The sequence below is a fragment of the Canis lupus genome, chromosome 19 (genome assembly GCF_011100685.1).
Source record: "Canis lupus familiaris isolate Mischka breed German Shepherd chromosome 19, alternate assembly UU_Cfam_GSD_1.0, whole genome shotgun sequence".
Lineage (NCBI taxonomy): Eukaryota > Metazoa > Chordata > Mammalia > Carnivora > Canidae > Canis > Canis lupus.
Window position 1 is genome coordinate 30580129 of NC_049240.1, and position 19932 is coordinate 30600060.

Below are 19932 nucleotides of genomic sequence, written 5' to 3' on the forward strand. Positions count from 1 at the left end.
AACTAGAGATGAGCCAAATCTTCATTAAGTGAACAGGCACATGCATTCTACATGAGTGAAAAACAGAACCTGAAAACACCAGTACCAGGGGCAAGATGCAAAGGGCTCATATTCCTACCAGAATGAAGAGAAACAGAGGGATCGGGGGAGGTCCCGAAAGTAGAGAACTTCTGGTTTAGTGGGATAGTTGGTGCTGTGGAGCGCCACCAGGGGACCAGCTGGAAAGGATCAGAGCAGGATTCAGAAGAGTTTTTGAATGATAAGCCATAGCTAATATTCTAGAATATCCTTTTAGCTCTCCTTAGGAGGAATTCCTTTTATTTATTAATTTTTCATTTTTATTTAAATTTGTTTTATTTTTATTGTATTTAAAATTTATTATTTATTTTTTAAAATTTTAATTATTTATTTGAGAGAGACAGCGAGAGAGCACAGAGGCAGAGGGAAAAACAGACTCCCCGCTGAGCAGGGAGCCTGATGTAGGGCTCGATCCCAGGACCCGGAGATCGTGAGGTGCAACCACATGAGCCGTCCTGGATTTCCTTTTAATGTTAACGGAGCCTCCCTTCTCGGATGCCCAACATCTGTGAGGCATGCACCTGGCCTGGTCCCTGTGGCCCCGGGCTGGCATGGCCGTGGCCCACCCCATGTCCCCTGCTCAGCCCTCAAGGGGCAAATAAATTAATTACTTTTATTTGGAGATGCCCTGGCTCCACTTAACGCAAGGACGAGGACTTGACATCAGGCCTACTCACTTGGAGCCTCTAAGCAGCTATGAGCGTGTTAGCACCAGGGTGTTCTGAGGTCATCTACCCCCAAAACTTGCCCATTAATGAAAAAGCAGGCTTGAGAGGCAAAGTAGCTATGAAACCACAGCTAAGTCACTGGGGACCAAATTTACCAAGATATAATTTTCGCTTTTTCAGAAAATGGGGTCTCTCTGTGATCCGACACAGTGCAAAGAAAAGAGTTTGTGTCAGACTCGGACAAACCAGCATTAGGATCTCAGCCATCACCAGCTCAGCCACGCTGAGCGGGCCATTTAACCCCTGCGAGTCTCAGTTTCTTCAACTGTAAAACGGAGATAATAGTGCCTTTTTCATGGGGCTGCCCTGAGGACGAAAGTCCTCCAAATGGTGCGTGAGACACAGCCGTCAGTTAATAAACCAGAGCTGTTATTATGGCATTAGCGCCACACTTGGAGGGCAAAACCCAGATGTGCCCGGGAGGCCCTCCAAACCTCCCCACGGGGTTGGCCGTGGATGTGGGCAAGGGCATTGTGAGGATTGGTTACTTCAGAGCGGGGATGGTTTGTCCACTGGCTGGAGCGAACCAGAGAGAATTACTGCTTATGTACGATAGTGCGCGGAAACCGTGCCTGCCACACAGGGCACGCCAGGACCCAAACAGGTGACATCCAGATGTCTCTACATCTGGCTTTCACAAACTCCCGGGGTGGAGGATGTGAGCATTCTGCTACATTATTGTGTAGCTTTTGCAGATGTGATTGTAATGGGTGTGCAGATCCAACAAACCTGCCAGGCAGCGCTTCCACACTGCTGTGCTATGGTGCACACCGACTCTTGGCCTTGAAGGCCTTCCTGCATCCTATACCTTGTCAGGCAAATCCCTTCTCCACCCCGCAAACCCAGCAGAGGGAACTGCTTCGGTGATACCTTCCCAAAAGCCCCCTGCCCTGACATGAGCTCTCTGCTGCTTCCTCCCTGCTACCCCTGCAGCACCTGCTTCTGGTCTGAGGTTGATGGGCCCATCTCCCAGGGAACTGGGTCCTGTTTGACGTACCTCTACATTCTAGCACCTGGCAGGAACCTAGCATCCCAGAAGGATTTTCAGAAGCACTGGTGGCTACACATCTGTTTCCAGGCACCAAGCTTGGCAGAAGGGAGTCTTTGGGATCAGTCACGCATCGTGGCCTCAAGCTGCTCTCACTCACAGGCTGCCTTCCGAGGCCAGGGCAGGCACTGCATTAAGTGCAAGCGGCTTAAGAGATGGCTTTGCTCTAGGCAGGGGCACTATGTGTCCAAGGGTGAGGGGGGCAGAACAGAAGCAGATTAATTCACCCCTCACCAAGGGTCTGTCTTGCTGCCTTGGGCATGCTGACCGGCGCAGGATGGACTCGCACATTCCTGCAGCAGGACACGTGTTCTATGAAGACAATACTAGAAAAATATCACCTGTGAGGCAAGAAGGAGCCCTCTGTCTGACTCCTGAGCACAGATCAGGGATTGAAGGTGAAAGTTCTGGAAGGCTGAGCATACTTCAATAAACACAGGGTATTCTGGAGACCAGTGTGAGGCACCTCCTGTCCTCAGATCTCTTAGTCCTCCCGCGGACACTCGAGGCAGCGTAGGTTCCCAGGGCCTGCAGGACACTGGCCAGGGGTGAGGTCACAGCCTGTGGTCACTGAAGCCAGTGGTCCTAAATGGTCTCCCCAAGCCTCCCTGGCATCAAGATCTCCCTGCAAGGCCTGCTGATGACAGCTGAGGCCTCACAAGACAAGCCAGTGACTACATGGGGATATAAAGGAACACTGAAGGCACACGGCAGCCAGCCCAGGTCCGTCCAAGGTGACCCCCATTCCACTGGCCAGATGAGTGTCTCCCAAGCAGGAGGCTGGAGACGTGTTGACATGGCAATAAGCACACCATTGTGGGGCTGCCCTGGTGGGGCTGGAGTCCAGCCCAACCTAGCAGCTGGGCCTGGATGTGGTGGGTGGGGCCTGAGCCCCCACACGTAGGAGCTGGGATACTGGTCTTCATACCTTAGTTATCACCCTTCCGGGGAAAGTGAACTCTGAGGCTCTCTTCCCACCATGAGTCACCCAGAGAACAGGGAGCTCGTTCTTCCAGCGCACCCTGGGTCCTGTCTCAGGCCCGGGGCTCAGAGGGGAGCCCCTATGGCTCTTGGAAGAAGCACCTGGCCAGCCTCAAAGGAAGCACTGGCTGGCTGTGTGTCCAGCTGGAAGATGTGGGGAAACTCTGACACCAACAATCTCCCATGAGGACTCTGGGTCCAGAGAGGGAAATCACGCTGTGTGGCCAGAGAGTGACACGGGCCAAGACGCGACCCAAGGCTGCCTCATTCCCGGGCTGGTGCTCCCCTCATCTCAGGGGCCGCCCCCCACATTGCTAAGTCCTCCCTGTTTCCTTGGCGTAATGGGCATGGAGCCGAGAGAGGCCTCTGCCCCTCGACCAAAGCAGACTCCATAGGGTTCGCTGGTAAGACAGGTCAACTCTCAGGGCTGATGAGACAGTACATGGAACAACCATTGTTCTTCCCAGGGCCAGGAATGCTGTCATTGCCAGGCCTGGAAGCCCTGGGATGGAGGCCGGGAGAGCCTCTAGCAAAGGCACAACCAAATGCTCTTCTTTCACATACAGAGCAGGACTGGCTCTGGCGGCCCTATGGGGGGACCCAGGGCCTAGAAGCAGTGGGGCAGCCCTGGCATCTGGGCACGGCCTGTGCCTTCCAAAGCACCAGTTGTCTCACTAACCCTGATCTTTCCCACCTTGCTGGGTGGCCTCGGCCAGCATGCTGCCCCTCTCTGGTGCCTCCCAGGGCAGGGCACAGGCAGGGGGTTCATGCTGCCCCTCTCTGGTGCCTTCCGGGGAGGGGCACAGGCAGGGGGTTAGCCAGCATTAACTCTCATCCCTTCCCTTCTCTGCAACAAGTCAACTCGGGGTGTGGAGCATCTATTGACTTGAGCACTCAGTCCCCAAGACAACAGGTGCCTCAGTCAACACAGCCATGGATGACGGTCCCGACAGCTACTCTGGGAAGACTCCCTAGCTGTCCCCTCTGCACAGTGCCATTTAGTCGTGTCCTTATCCGACATCGCCTCAAGATAGGGCTGACTGTGTACCTACCATCACAGGACATCGTGCATGTATTTCTTTACTCATCTCAATAAAGAATTCACCAAGAAGGTACTTCCTGCCCATTTTACAGATGAGGATACACCCGGAGGTCCAGGTCCCTCCTTGCCCAAGGTCACTCACAGAGCACGTAGTGGAACCACGCCAAGAGTGCGCTGTGCCTGTCCCCTGGGCACAGAAGGGGGTGCTCCTGACAACTGTGTTTCTTGTGAGCCAGGGACAGGGTGGGGGGGCACAGGATCAGGGACCAGCAGCACCTGAGAGCCGAGCAGCTTCCTCCCCACTGTTTCAGCCTCCCTTCCCGTCTGTATTTCCACTTCCACTCCATCATCACACACAAGCCACTCCAGCTCTCTGGAGGGAGCTGGAACCTCTCCCTCGCGCTGTGCTGTCGATGACTGATAAGGATCCAGGGGCACAAATGTTCCAAGAGGTTGTCATTTTGACAGACCCAACACAGCAAACGGAAGGAATCTCAAACGGCAGAAGTGCAAGCATTATTAATGCACGGGAGGGAGCAGGGAGCTTCCCGGCAGTCCTGAAAATCACACCAGCGCTGCCAGCTCTCAAGGCAGCTCCTTCAAGGAGTGGGGCTCCTCTGGTCTCCCTCCTGGGGCCCATCTGAGGGTTCCATGCGGGCCGGGTGCTCCCAGCGCCCGTGAGCTGACACCAGGAAGACCGTCTGCTGGTGAAGTAGGAGCCAACACTTCAGGCTGACCCCCAGCCACAACTTCCCTTTCTTCTAGCATGTCCGCAGCATTGGCTCTGGGGGCCCAACCCAGGTCTCAGCCCTGGCCTGTTAAGGCCTTGAATTCTGGCAACTGGGCAGAGACTCAAGGAGGCAACCTTGAGGGCGAGAGGAGCAGTCAACAGCGTGAGCTCATTTAAAAGACGGTCACACTCTCCTATGGCGTAGATATGCATGTATGCACACTCACACACTTGCAGGCCGCCGTCAACTGGACTGGCAAAGCCAGCCTTGCTGCAAGCTGCTTGGCTTGGATGTTATTCTTATGCACTGCTTTCTCCCGATTCTGAGCAGTCCAATTCTGAGCTCATTCTACTGTCCTTTGTCTATTTGTTCACATTCCTGACAAAACTGTCCAGGGCACTTATTCTGTGCTCAGGACCTAGAGGGAGCTCAGAGCCCAAGTGTAAGAGTCAGACCCACAAGTCAGGTATGTCGGACAGTTTGAGAAAGGCTCCAGCAGACGAAAAAAAATTATCTAACTCTGCATGTAAGTGTAAGGGAAGGCTTCTCAGAGGAGGTGACATTTGGCCTGGGTTCTGAAGGTTCAGTAGGAGTTCGTCAGAAAGGGCATTATACAAAGAAGGAAGCAGCATGGAGCGAAGCGAAGAGGCTGGAGTATAAGGATATGTGTGTGTGTGAAGGCTATGCTTTGACGGGGGAGCAGAGAGCACTTTGGGCTGGATCTCTACTGGACGACTTCGTTTCTTCTCCAGGGTTCAGGGGCCATGCGACCCGAGCCGAGCTGATCAGAGCATTCCATATTCCTGGGTACTGTGATCATTTCAGGGATGGACATATGCCTACAATAGCAGCTTTGGCTGGAATCTTTGAGGGGAGAAGGGTTCTCTGCCCACAAGAGTTGCTATGCAGGTAGGAAGCAAGCATGGAGCTGTCAGGGACGATGAAGGGTGAGGCCCAGGATGAAGACCATAACCAGAGTGTCAGGGCTGGAAGATGTGGAACCGGGTTCTTGAATTGAGTCCCTAGTACAGATCCAGCTTCACCAGAAGTTAGTAGCCTTGGCCTTTTCAGTTATCTGAGTCAATGCACTTGTTTGTCTGTTTAAACCAGTTTGAGCTGAGTTTTTCTATCACAGGCAACTGCCAAGGCAAACCTTGGCTAACACAGCCTCTCATCCCCAGAATGATCGTGCACCCAGCATTCTGAAACACGGATCAGAGCCATAGCTCCTCAGGCCTGTCCAAGCTCCTGCCTATAGGCCAGCTGGAGAGGGTGGCAGGTGTCGTGTCCAGGGCTACTGAGGCTTGGTGAGGACAGCTCTGGTGGCCCTTCCATATGTGAGCATGAGGCGTAAGAAGGGGGCTGTGGGTAAGAGGAACAGCCAACTGCCTCCCTGCCTCTGTGTGCGTGAGTGTACGTGCGTGCACATGTTGGTGATAGGCAGCAGTCGCCTGCAGTGGGGCCCAGCTCCCTCGGGCATTCGAGGACTCCTGCGCTTCTTCCTAGTACTGGTGCTGGCCAGGTGGCTGGGCCCCTCTACCTCCTCCTCCCCAAAAGGAGGGCCTTTCCTGAGCAGCGTCTTCCCTCGACCCTCTTCCCTTCCCTCTCTTTTGGGAGGGGGCCTGGCCAATTCCCTGGACAAGATCTCAGGGCCAGGCCCAGAGACCAGGGGGGTAGCCAGCGGGAAGAGAGGACAAAGAGGACGGGCAAGGCAAGCAGAGACCTAGCTGGGCGGCTCCTGAGCTAGCCTCATGCGACACGGCGGTGGGGAAGGTGCGGCCCACGGGGTTGTCAGCATTCGCCCAACAACGAGTGCACACAACACACCCAGCAACTCTGCAAGGCAGGTTTTAGTGCAGAGGGAAACCGAGGTGCACGGTGGTAAATGAAACGTGCCCAAGGCTGCAGGGCTCTAAGTGGCAGAGGGCAATGGAAGCTGGCCTTTCTGACTCTGTGAGCTCAGGCATGGTGCTTTGACATTGCCAACGGTCCCCCCAGAGGCAAGCTTCTGCCCCAGCTGTGTCTGCCCTTGACAGGTTCGGCCCAGTGTCCGTTTGCAGACATCACCTCAGCTGCTGCTCCTGCTGACCCTAGCTGGGCGGGGGTGCAGGCTGGTGGCACCTGGACTTTCTGGGTCTGGACTGCAGCTCTGCCACTTACTGTGGGTCTCGGCTGTGCTCTCTGCCTGGAGCCTCTGCATCCTTGCCCAGGGGACGGGGCAGTGGAGCCTGCCTGAGGAGCGGCTGTGGGATGGCATGAGCTCCATGGGCTGTGCGGCCCTGGGTGCCTAGGAGATAGTAGATGCTCACCCGGTGCTCCCCATGTCTTGTTCTTAGATTTAATGGATGAGCAAAGGGAGGACTTTCAGAGAGTGGAGTGGACCCAGCTCAATCTTTCAACATCAAGTCCCGGCCCCTTCCCCACATGATGGATCAAGATTTCTGGAGTGGGGTGAGAGGCAAAGCCACGGCGATGAGAACCCCGCACAGCCACACCAAAGTGGCTGTACCCTTGGGTATGGGCACCATCCCTGGGAGCTGGCAGGATGGGGATGTGTCCCCACAGGGTGTATGGCTCCCGCTGGGCTGGAGGGGTAGGACTCTGCTTGATGGGAGGACCAGGGAGGGCATCTGATCCATGGTGCAGCCTGAGTCAGGGCGCAGGGGCAGGAACCATCGCGCTTCATACCGCAGTACCACCCCGGTACCCCACCCATGGTGCTGTTTAGAGAGGCAGAACAATGCAGAGCCGAGGGGTGCTGACTCACCCAGACTCAGCATGAGCCACTGGAGCAGACTCTTCCACTTGGGGGCCAGGAGCCAGAAGGAAGAACCCTTGGCAACTCAGAGCGGCTCTTGATGGCTTTGCTCAGAGACCTCCTCCTGTGCAGGTCAGTCGGGCCAGAAACAGGCAGAAATGGACACTTTGGGTCCCGTTCCAGACAGCACTTCTGAGACCCAAAGCAGTGGTGGTACAGCTTTTGGATGGTGAGGTCAGCAGCACAGCCGGACTGGAAGTCCGGGACCCCGTGTTATCATGGCCTGCTTTAGGGGCCTTTGCTGAGGATGAGAAAGGGGAGGTCTAGTCACTTGGGGCTGCAGGCCTCTGACCTCCAGCTCTGGTCTGCTTCTCGGGGGGACTGAAGGCCTCAGTGGCAGCAGGAGAGCTCCTGTGTGTTTATGTACCTGCCTCCCTCGACCACACTCTGTGCTACCTCATGGCTTCCGCTCTGGTTCTCAGCATGTGCCACATCTGCTCCTCCGGTCATGACCTGTCCCTGTCCCCAGCTAACCCCTGAATTTCCCTCAGAGGGTCTGGCTCAGGGCCCCCTTGCTCAAGAAGCTTCCCAACCCCACATGGAGGTCAGGGCTCCCGCAAGACGCTCCTGTGGAGGACAGCTCCTTCTCTGGACCCGCTTCCCGGCCGAGCAGGGGGCACCTGCCATGAAGAGCTCACTCAGGGCCTGTCTCCTGCTTAGTTAGACCGGCAGCCAGGGAGCAAGCTCTGGGTAACCCCCCTGCTCACTTGCTTCCCCAGCACCTGCTCCTGTGCCCATCAGGTGTTTGGAAAGCATGCTCAACATGCGGCTCCTGCATGAATGGTGGGGAGAATGAAGAAATGAAGCAGTGAGTGTGTCCAACACGCAGGCATTGCGGCAGAAGGCCTGGGTTCCATCTCAGCTCACTCCTAGCTCTGTGGCTTGGAACAATTCCTGTGCCCCCTAAACCCGTGCGCTCGTCTACAAAGAACAATCGCCATGGCACTCTTACAAACACATACTGGGAAGTGGAGGGAGGTTAAGTATGGAGGCTGACCTTGACCTCTCAAAGATGCATCTGTGTCCTTCCGGATCCCTTGTTAATACTATTGTATTTGCAAAAAGAAAAACTCTGTGATGTGATTAAGATAAGGATGCTGAGAGGAGGAGGTTATGGATTGTCAGGGGTGTCCTAAATGCCGGAGCAAGGGTCCTTATAAGACAGAGGCAGAGGGACACAGAAGAGGAGGCAGTGTACCCACGGGGGCACAGGCTGGAGGGACGTGGCCACAAGCCAAGGAATGCTGGCAGAGGCAGGGGATGGCTTCTCCCCTAGGGCCTGCAGAGGAAGCATGGCCCTGCCCACACCTGGATTTCGACCCAACAATACTGATGTTAGACTGCTCATCTCCCAAACCGTGAGGGAATGCATTCCTGTTGTTTTGAGCCACTGAGTTCGTGGCGACTTGTGAGGAGCCGATACAGTACGTACAGCATAGTGTGCTGGTGTGGAGCAGGCCCTCGGGAGGTACTGACATCACCATCATTACTACGGTCACCCCTCTTCCGAGGCCGTCGGCTCGCAGAGAGCAGGGCCTGTGTGTTATTTCTTGGCGTGGCCTAGCCCCCAGGAGGCGCTCCATCAGCGGCACGCTGGCAGAGAAGGAGGGCTTCTGAGCATGCTCTCTGGATTCTGGAGTGTGCCTTCCCCCCCGCTGCCTGGATTACACGGTCACTGGCTCCCCATAGCTGAACGCGCCCTGCACACAGCCCTGACACGCCAACCCCTCCCGCCCCAGGGACCGCTTGCTCGCATGTCCTCATCCTGCCTTTGGGCTGAGATGCTACCACCCACCAGGATCACAGGGCCATGGGTGGAGTCAGAGGGCTCGGGGTGGGGGGAGGCTATGACCGCTGTGCTGCCGCCCAGGGGCTCAGGGCCAGGCACCCACTTTCTCAACAACACTAGGCAGTTGGCCTTGGGCCCACTGATCTGCTAGAAGGGAAACTAATACCCCAAAGCTGGCCTTCCTGCTCTGAGCTACTCTCCTCCTCAAACTGGGGTTCCTCAGCATCAGGCCCTTGTGAGCAGGGCAGGCATGTGTCTGCTCTCACCAGTGCATCCCTGTAGAGCGAAGCTGGCACCCGCTGCCCTAGGCCTACTGGTGGGCAGAGCTCCAATGAGCTCTTCTGGGCAGAGGTCAGTCTCTTCTGCAAGGGTTTTGTTTGTTGGTTTGGGTTTTGTTTTCTGCTTTGCTGTTTGGTTGGTTTGGGGTATGTGAAACTGAACACTGGCAAGCTTGCTCACCACACTTCCATACGTTAATTTTAAAAGTTCCAGAAATCAAGTCCCTTTTAAAATACACCACGGGGATTTGCAACTGTAAAGAGATGTACGCTGAATTCTTTTGGAAAGTGCTGGAGAACCGCCCTGTCTTTAAATCAGAGCCCGATTCATTTTTTATGACAATCTGCAAGCTCCAAGGCATCTGGGCTGCCCCATGCCCATGTGGGGAGGCTCTATAAATCAGCAAAAAGGCTAACTGTAAGCAGGGCCTGGCCCTCCAGCATCCAGCCATTCACTGATTTGTTCATGTGTTCATGCACTCTTCCCTCAGTCAGCCAACATTCGCTGAACACGGGTGCGGAGGGAACCAGGTGGGGAGCTGGGGGTCCCAGGAAGACTCAGCCAGCACCCCACACCTAGGAAGTCAAAAAATTGGCTGTCGAGTGCTGCACCAGGTGCGTCTGGTCAACTCTGACCTCCCCAGGGCTCACCTTGAACCCATACTTGCCCAGATCCCAGCAGAGAGCATAAGTCCCCATGAGGCTGTGGTGATGACAAGCTGTTAGAGTGATGATCTTGGGGGAGCACCCCAGATCCAGCCATCAGTTCAGGAAATCACAGCCCCCTAAGCCTACAGTTCACCTCAGGGCCTTAACAGAATCACAGGTCTTGGGACTTCTAGGGTCATGGAGGAAAGTGGTCACTACAATTAGTATACACTAGTATACACTACAGACAGTATACAAGGTGCCAGAGCAGAAAGAAGGGTGGGAGGGAAGAAGTTATTCACTCTGTTGTGGCAATCTGAGAAGGCTTCCTGCAGGAGGTGGCATCTGAAACTGTGTCTCAACTCTTGTACAGAAATAGAAAGGAGGCAGTGAGTGGTGCAGGCCTGGTGTTCTGAGAATAGCTGAACAAAGAGCAGATCATATCGGGGAATAGCTACCAGGGTCCAGGTGCCAAAAGTCAGACCTCACAGCTGATGGAAGGAGAATGTGTGGGGCAAACCATGAAGGAAATGCCAATAAAAAAGGGACCTGGGTTAAGAAAGGAACTCCTCTTCAGCCAGACACTCCACTGTGGGAATGAAGAGAACAAGCTCAAACTGAGAGAAGATATTTGCAACACAGATAACTCACTATGGAACAAAATGCCTTAATATATAAAAAGCTTATTCACATCAATATGAAAAAGGCAACTCCATACGGAAATGAGCAAAAGAGCTCAAAAGGCACCTCACAGGAAGGAAACATTGGCCAATAAACATAGGAAAGGATGCTCAGCTGTATCAGTAATAAGGGAAATAGGAAATCCAAATCACAGGAGATACCAAAATCATGGCAAAAATTTAAATGTTGCTGACATTACCCTGGTAACAAGGATGTGGAGCAAGTTGCACCCTCAAGCCCTGCTGGTGGCTAAACCACCCAAGCAAACGTCTGGCAGCATCTGGGGTTACAATGTGAATACTCCATGACTCAGCGATTTAATTCCCAGACACGCATTTACTCTAAAGAACAGCCAGCTGCACAGGGGGCCCAGAGGACGGTGCAAGAGCATTCACCGCAATAGTGTTCAAAATCGCCAAAACAAAGACACAGCCCAGATACCTGTCAATGCAGACTGCTTCGGAGTAGTGCAAATTCATGAATGGAAAGAGCGCCATGCATTAGCGGGCAAATCTCTGGAACATAATTTGACCCACAAAAGTAGTTTCCCAACAAATACACTTGCAATGATTCTGGTTACATCAAGCACACAAAGCGAACCTAAACAATGTGTTGTTGGGGGAGTCAGACCTGGGGTGGAACTGTCCTGGGTGCAAGGGGATGGGAAACTCCAAATCCCAGAGCATGGTGGGAGGGGGAGCCCCAGGGGCAGGACAGTGGAGGGGCACACAAGACCTCCAAGGTACTGGCATGTCCCCCAGTCCCAAGGCCGGGCACGGAATGACAGTGTATGATATCATTACCCTTTATATCTTACCCATGCTTTTTGCTATTCCTTTTGTATGTCTTCAATATTTAATAAGCCTAAACCTGAAAGAGGATGGCTGGCTGCTGGTTAGAAGTAGGCTGAGTGGACGGGGGCTCTGCGGTGGAGAGCGGAGCAACCGCAGGGCTGGTCGTGAACTTGTGTGGGCTGCTGGGAAGCCTCTGGGGCTCAGTGGTCGTCTCCCTGTCACCCAGGGGGCTCGTCTTGGCCGCTCCATCTGTCTGCTGCCCAGGGTCCCTCGTGGCCAGCCCCAGTCCATCCGACAGGCCTGCTCTGAGGCTGCCACACGTCTTTCTACACATGCAATCCATTCGACCCTCCGCTCACCCTGTTCCCCTTACAGACCCGCACACTCCACCAGACCCAGCCGAGCGCCAGCTCTCAGCTGTCACTCCCTACGCAGAACCATAATAAAGAAATCACTGTTTTCGGCTGACAAAGAGCAGATTTCTTACTGAGTAAACACTGATGTTTTGGTAGGGAAATTAGGTTATAAAAGTGTGCCTACAAAGGAGGCCATACACATGGACTTGGTTAAGGTCTAGCCACACAGGCAAGAGGGGTTAATTCAATTGCCCACCCTTTATCACTTTTTTCCCCCCTTGGAACAGAAGGATAGGAAGGTTATCAGCTTTTTGAAACATAAAAACTAAAAAGCATAAAAAGACCAGAAGGAAGTATCAAGGAGATGTTTTTCCCTAGCAAAGTGATGGCTTACACTGAGCTGGGGTGGGGGAAGAGATCTTGGATTTGAGCCATGTGTTGGGGGGTGGTGAGGCAGGAACACAGCTGGCCCCGGGGAAGAGGCCCTGGGGGACCTGGCCTGGATTAGGGCCTCTCCAGGTGACCTGTGGTGTGGGTTAAACCTCTGGGGATGTGAGGCCTTTGTCCGTAAGAACAGCCAACCTTGGCTGAGCACAGCTGAGCCGCATCTTCCAGAAAGTCACGGCTTTCTGGGGACTGTCCTATCACAGGGGGCAAGTGCAAGGGGGCTGGCAGGGGGGCCATGGGAGGAGTGAGACATGTGGTCTTGGGGTGGGAGAAGCCTTCAGTAAAAGGAGGGGTTTCCTTACGCTGCCCTAGGGGTCTGGGTTTAAGCCATGAGAAAATCAGTCTGGCGGAGGCGGGTGGGCTCCACACAGGGAAACTCCTCCACAATGAGGATTCTTAAACTCTGGCCTGGCCTGCCAAAGGGGTGTGTGGAATTTCCTTTCCTGGATGCCTGTCAAAACTAGATGGATAATCCCAAATAGTTTAGATAAAAGTCTTCTTAGAGGTGGGTGTGCTGCTGATTCTTACCAAACTTTTGAGTCCATTAGTGGGTACATTGAAAAGAGCTCCTCTTTCATACTGGCATCTGTCTGCCTGGGTGTGGAGGCCCCTCTCTGGAAGGGGGCAACCCCAAGAAAAGCGCGGAGCCTCAGGGCAGGCTGGCGCTAGGGGTGGGATGGGGAGAGACAGTCCTCCCATGTGCCTTCCTCCTGGTACAAATGTGTTCCATTCCTGGCTTCCTAGTGTTCTGGGCTTCCCGCCCCTCTTTCCAGCACACCACTCTGTAACCACCCCATTTCTCCTCCTTCCCCTCCAAGACCATGAGATATGCGTGGGCAGCAAGACTGGGCCTCCTTGGGCCTGTATGCCCGACACCTGACACAAGGCTGACACATCCTAGGCACGGGCTGGGTGATGTCAGACGAATTAGCTCAAAGAATGTCCCCACCTGAGTTAAATCAACAGCTAAACCCTACTTGCTTGGGCAGGGCAGGTCAAGTTCACACGTCAGAAACGCAGCTCCCGGCAGGAGAGAATGGGAGAAGGGGCTCCCACTGTGCCCACAGTATTTCTCTTTCTCCATGGGCGCTCAAAGAGCAGCAGGCCTCGGGGTGGAGCACTGCTCAAGCATCCCCTCAAGGCTGGCAGGAGTGACCTCCAGCGACAGCACTTAGGACACGGGAAATCCAGCAGTAATGAACTGGGCATTCTAGGCACCAGCATCAGCTTCCACCCAGAGTGGACACCCTGGATGTGTGCCCTGGGACAGGACCCCACCTCAAAGGCCATTCTATCCCACTGATATTTTACTCCTAGAGTTGAATTCCTTTGGGTCGATCATTGTTCCGTTCCCACATCTGCCAGCCAGGATAACCAATTATAGCCCTAAGACTTGCAATAAGGTGCCACTTGCTCTCCAAGGGCATGCACGGCACAGAGAAAAAGCTCAGGATTGAGGCTCAAGCCTCACTTGCTAGCTGAATGATCTTAGGAAGCTCTTAAATCCTGGGAACCTCTAGTTTTCTGCTGTACGACTTAGGGAGACTATCACCTACCTTACAGGGTATTGGGGGGACTAGATATGATGATCTCATCTGCCCAGCACCCAGCAGGGGCCTGGAATGAAATGCGGATTTACTTCTGGTTTCACAACCAGAACACAAGGTGAACAGAGCAAACCATTGTCCAGTGCTCACTATGTAGCAGGGGTTCTTCTATGTGCTTTACATACACCTAAACCTCGAAACCACCCCATGGGGTACTGTTGTATCCCCATTTTAGAGATGGGGAAGCCAAGGATCATGGAAATTAAACAACCAGCCCAAGGACGTACAGGGTATAAAGGCATAGGTAAGATTTGAACCCTGGCCTCACCTCATTCTGCCCACATCTTGGGGGTGCAGGATGGGCTATGCCGGGATGGGGGCCCAGTGGGTCAGAGAAGAACCAGATAGACCACTTCTCAACCCCACAGAACCTTTCCACCAGGAAGCCCCTCTCCACACCTGCTTTACATGCCCTCCCACATGCCCTCCCCCACTGCAGACCCACCTCATTTCTGCACATCAAGATTTGCTTCACTCCCAGGGCCCCCCTTGCCCTGGGCTGACCACACGGACTCTCTCCAAAGCCCAGAGCCAGGCAGCTCCACTTCTGCGAGGGGCTGGCGTTCAGCAAAGATCAAAGAGCAGGCCTGCTTATCAGACACGCTCCTCATTAAACTTTTACAGGCCAGATTCCATTATAAATGAGCTGTCTGTCCCACACCGCAGAGCACGTTCCTGGAGCTGGGAATCTGAAGCTCTTGGAGCCAAGAGAGTCTTTAGCAGAGGGGTCAGTGCAGAAAGGGGCCTTTTGGGGGCAAACTGCTCAGGTTCCAGTCCTAGCTTTGCTACTTACTAGGCGGATGTCACTAGAGAAAGCAGTCAACCTCATCGTGTCTCAGTTTTTCCACTTAGCAAGCAAGAGTGACAATGCTGTCCTCCTTACAGAGTGCAGATGAGGGCTACGTGGTATAATCCAGAGGGCCAGCCCCAGGCTGCTGGGGGTGCACCTCAGTTACCCTGGCCCCAGCATCCTGCTGTTCACAGGGGTCTCTAAGGGCCACTCACATCACCATGAGCCAAGGTTCTATACCTATTTGCCGCTTGATCCTCAGACAGCCATGGGAGGAGGGCCAGCTGCCCCACCAGCTGCCTAGTCCCAGCGGTCTCTGGGCTCTGAGTCTCCCTGCTATCTAGTGGCTCTGAAGAGGTAGTCAGCTATAGCAGGTTTTTAAATTTACTTTTAATTTTTTAAAAATATTTATTTTAAAAAAGATTTTATTTATGAGAGAGAGAGAGAGAGAGAGAGAGAGAGAGAGAGGCAGAGACACATGCAAAGGCAGAATCAGGCTCCATGCAGGAAGCCTGATGTGGGACTCGATCCTGGGACTCCGAGATCACGCCCTGGGCCGAAGGCAGGTGCCAAACTGCTGAGCCACCCTGGGATCCCCTAAAAAGATTTTATTTATTCATGAGAGACACAGAGACACAGGCAGAGGGAGAAGCAGGCTCCATGCAGGGAGCCTGATGTGGGACTCAATCCCAGGACTCCGGGATCATGACCTGAGCCAAAGGCAGACGTTCAACCACTGAGCCACCCAGGGGCCCCAGTTACAGCAGGTTTGAAGGAGTGCTCGCTGGAGATGAAAGAACAGCTAAGACTCCAGGGAGGAGGACAAGGCCTCCGGTGGTCAACTTAGCTCAGAAGCCAGGCAGACACGCCCTCCTATAGTCTCTTCCTTTCTCCCACAAATCTCTGAAAAGAAGTACACACATTTGCTGAGGGAAGAGAATGTTCCTTGCAAAACACAGAGCCAGTTCTCTCTGAACCCGTGAACCTAGTGGTGTGGTGCCAAGAATCAAGGAGAGAATATTACTATCTTTCTGCCCTGCGGTGACTGGCCAAGAACAGGGCTGTCAGGGGCCCGGGACGACACAGGCCGCTCGGGCTTGTGTTGTTTATTAATCTCACGACGAGCTGGTGTGGTCTTTGTGGAACACTGACCTTGGGAAAAACCATCTTCAAATCCCTCCAGATTAGAAGGTTCAGGAGCTCAGCCAGCAATAGCAGACCAACTACTTTGTGAAGTGCAGCACACCAAGAGAGGGGCTGAACGTCCCCATTAGTATGCAATCACCAGGATGAGGTGGCCTCAGACATCCTTAACAGCTCTCCCAGGGGGCTCTGGGTAATTTGCACGGGTGACAAAGTGTGCAGATGATGGTGGGAAGGCGGAGGCCCTCGCACCCACCAGCTGGCGTTTCCTTTTTTCTTCAAGTACCTGGGCCAGCATGTTGACTTTACATGAATTGATAGCTAAGCCCCAGAGCCATCTGTCCCCAGCAAGACCCCCTCCTCCTCTCTCCTTGCCTTGCAGGGTGGCCTTGGGGCGTGACCGCTGGGACCCTGCTCACAACTACAGCTCAAGATCAAGTGGTCTGCAGGGGAGCGACTAGTGGTGGTCAGATCTAGAGTCTGGCCAGGTGCTGGGGCTCATGGATGTCAGAGGTCAGGTGTGGAACCAGGCCAGAGGACAGAGAAGGGGACTGTCCTTCCTGTGGTTGAGATGTTGTAGCTGCCCTCACTCCATATGCTCATCCCCTTTTGCGAGCTGAGAATATGGAAAGATTTAGGTCAACTTGTGCACACTGCATCTATGAATGGGTGATAAAAAGGAACCAGGGGATTTTTAACACCCCATACTTCGAAGTCAATATCATTGAGGGAAATAAAAGCCCTACATCCCGCTGGTTCGATGACTCTGGAAAGCCAACACACAGGTCTGGGCCTATTTCCTTGGGTATAATAAAACTCTGGCCTGTGGGTAAACAAGCAGATACCCAGTACTTACCCTAGCCCGAAAGAACCAGAACTTCAGGGAATGTACATCTTTAAGACACACCTGAGTTGCAGCCAGGTATGAGAGCTGCAGCACGGGATGGTCCCAGTAACCCTTCTGGGCAGGAAGCAGCTGGAATTGGTCCTCTCTGAAGCCCCAGGGCAGGGCTGGGATGAGAAGGACTCTGTAAGTAACATGGGGAGTCAAAGGTCGACCCCAGCCTCCTGGACAGGAGCTTCTACTTTCCCCGAAGGGACATGGGTTGATCCTGGTTCAGGGCAGCCCTCATTCCTGCTCGGGGCAAACAGAGAGCTCCAGCTAGGGCCCCTGCCATGCCATGCCTCAATCTGTCCCCACAATACCGGGAAGCTTGTTTCCAAGGGGCAGGGGGCAGCAGGGGATCCCAAGAGGTCCCCTTTGCCACCAGCAGTCAAAAGGCTACGGAACGTCTGCAGGGAGTGCTTACCCCCGTCCACTGGCTGGCCTTTTCTTCTCGCCCTTGAGAAGGGACTCTTGGACTCTCAGGATCGTATCCCCGTGAGGAAGGTGGGAGAACCCCACCTGACCAACAAGAACAACCCCTCTACCATGTATCTCCCCATCACTGTGGCTTACACAGATCAGAAATGCTGCCCAGGAGTCCAAGGGCGGTGCCGTTTACTCTTCTAGAACCACCTGAGCATTAGCGAGCTAGGCAAATCCTGTTGCGGGTTTATTATCGCCAGGGGATGGGGAAAGGTGGCTCTGTTGGGATGGAGCAGAGGCATCTATGAAGACGCCATCCGCATGCTGGCTGGGTTTCCACACGCTGAACCCCATGCCCCACTCTTCCCTGTGTAGTGGCCTGTGAGGATGGAAGGTCGTCAGCCTGGACACTGAGACATGGTGACAGCTCTGGCAGGCCCCTTTGCTGTGTCCCCCAACCCCAATCCATCCCCTAACTGCTCCTACAGGTGCCCTGGAAATAAATCTGACCACTCCCTTTTGTTCCTGGTTGCCAAGATAAAGTCCAGATTCTTCAATTGGGACAAAAAAAACCCCTCCTCTCTCCATCCCCAATGGTGCTCCTTCGGTCCTGTTTTCCATCTTCTTCTGCCACCAAGAGAATCCTCTTTGAAGGTCATGCCACGGCCTGCCTCGGCCACATGGCCGTCTCTGGGCCTGCAGTGACACTCCCTCCACCCCGTAAGCAAATGCAAATAGCAACTGAATGTTTCCAAATTGTTCTGACTAGTTCTACTTACATAACCCCTCGAACTCTTACAATAACCCAGTAGATGGGGTAGGTTCTAACACTGCGCCCTACTACAGATGACAAAACTGAGGTTCATCATTCAGGTTGGTAAGCTCTCCCAAGGCTGGGGAGTTCAGCCCTGGGGGCCACGGCCAGGGAGCCGGGCAGGGCTGGTGACAGAGCACTCCTGTGGCCCTGATGGGAGGGTGAGCAGCACGCGTGGTGGGCACAAGGCGCCCGATGCCAGGGCTGCGAGCTCCCCGAGAGCCAAGGGGCAGCGGCCCTGGCACGGAGCAGGAGGCGGAGGCCCCCACTGAGGCTGACAAGAGACGACACCGCACTTCATTTGCTGCGCAAATGTTCGTGTAATTAGACACATTTGGCGCCGCAGAGGAGGCGTGGGCTACAGCAGAGGCTTGATGGATCCGGCGCTGCACCAGCCTCCAACCGCATTAATCACAGAAGCTGGAGCTACTGGGGCCATTTTTTCCTTGTAGGCCTCGTCCTCTCCCACCTGAGGCACCAGTGGGAAAGGGTGAAGGGGTGGACTTTCCAGAGCACCAGGCCTTCCCCGAAGCACTCGCTGTGTCCCTCCGTGGCTGGGTGGGGACCAACCGCCCTGAGGCTAGTGGGGAGCCCCTGGACCCCACCCCAGCAGGGTGCTCTGGGAATACAGTGCTGCTGCCCATCACTGGGGTGTCAACCAGGAGAGCCCCTCCCTGGCTGGGGAGGGGAGGCCAGCATGTCTCCCTTGCAGGGATGACACGGGCAAGTTGGTGCACCTCTCGGAGCTCAGCATCTATGCTCACAAGGCCATCAGGAAGGCGAACCTAATATTGCACACCAGCCTCCTGTGTAGAGCCCAGCCTCCTCGGAGGCCCTGCACATGCTGTTAACACCCTTTATTGTATTCTACTGGGTGATGCCACACTGGCCACTGGGGCTCAGTGATCCCACATAAGCCCCAGAGATGTCCATGCCCTAATCCCTGGAATCCGTGACTGTAACCTTCTAGGGCAAAGGGGCCTTGCAGATGTGATGGAGTTAAGGATCCTGAGAAAGGAAGATTCACTTCAATTATCTGGGTGGGCCCTCAAAAAGCCATTGCAGGTGTCTTTGGAAGAGAGGCAGAGGGAGAGAAGTATTACAGAAGAGGAAGAAGGATGTGAGGACAGAGCAGGGGAGAAGAAGGCAATGTGACAAGAGGCAAGAGTCCCCGCCTGAGGAACACAGGTGGCCTCTAGGAACTAGGCAAGTCACAGAAACAGAGTCTCTGCTGGAGTCTCCAGAAGGAACCAGCCCTGCCAACACCTTGGCTTCCTTCATTACTTCAGACTTCTGCCCTCCAGAACTGTCTGAGAGACACTGAGTATTCTTTTAAGCCTCTGAGTAATTGTTGCAGCAGCAACAGGAGACTGATACACCCCCTTCAGGTATCGAGTCTATTTTAAGAGCCATCCGGGCCAGTGAGTGACAAGGTCACTTCCACAGGCCCACTGGCCTGGCCAGACCTCTGCTGCTTGCCATTAAGACTTTCTACTTCTCTGGGTGCTCTCACCCCTCGCTGGCCCGGAAGGAAGCAGGCCCAGAGAGGGGACATGACTTGTATCCAACCCAGAGCTGGTGAATGGCAAAGCCTGGAGAAGACTCAGGGATGGCCTCCTAGCTCTCTATCAGCCCAAGGCGGGGATGGCACAGAGGGCTCCCTATCCAGTGCCCGGGCCTATCCCTGGGGGGGCATGTTAAACACCAAATACAAGTCCCATCCCAGTATTTCAGACTCATCAGTGGGGCCAAGGGCCTCAGAATCCACATTCCTAACAGGTTCCCAGGGGACCGGTGGTCATCCATGTGCTCCCAAGAGAGAGGCCTGGGCTCAGAAGGCTGTAACTGGA

At 54.3% G+C, this 19932-nt stretch overlaps 1 protein-coding gene across 3 annotated transcripts in view; it reads right to left on the bottom strand.

The window, feature by feature from the left end:
• The window catches only part of GLI2 (GLI family zinc finger 2), a 255721-nt gene that overhangs the window by 37383 nt on the left and 198406 nt on the right, over positions 1-19932 (bottom strand). The window lies entirely within an intron of this gene.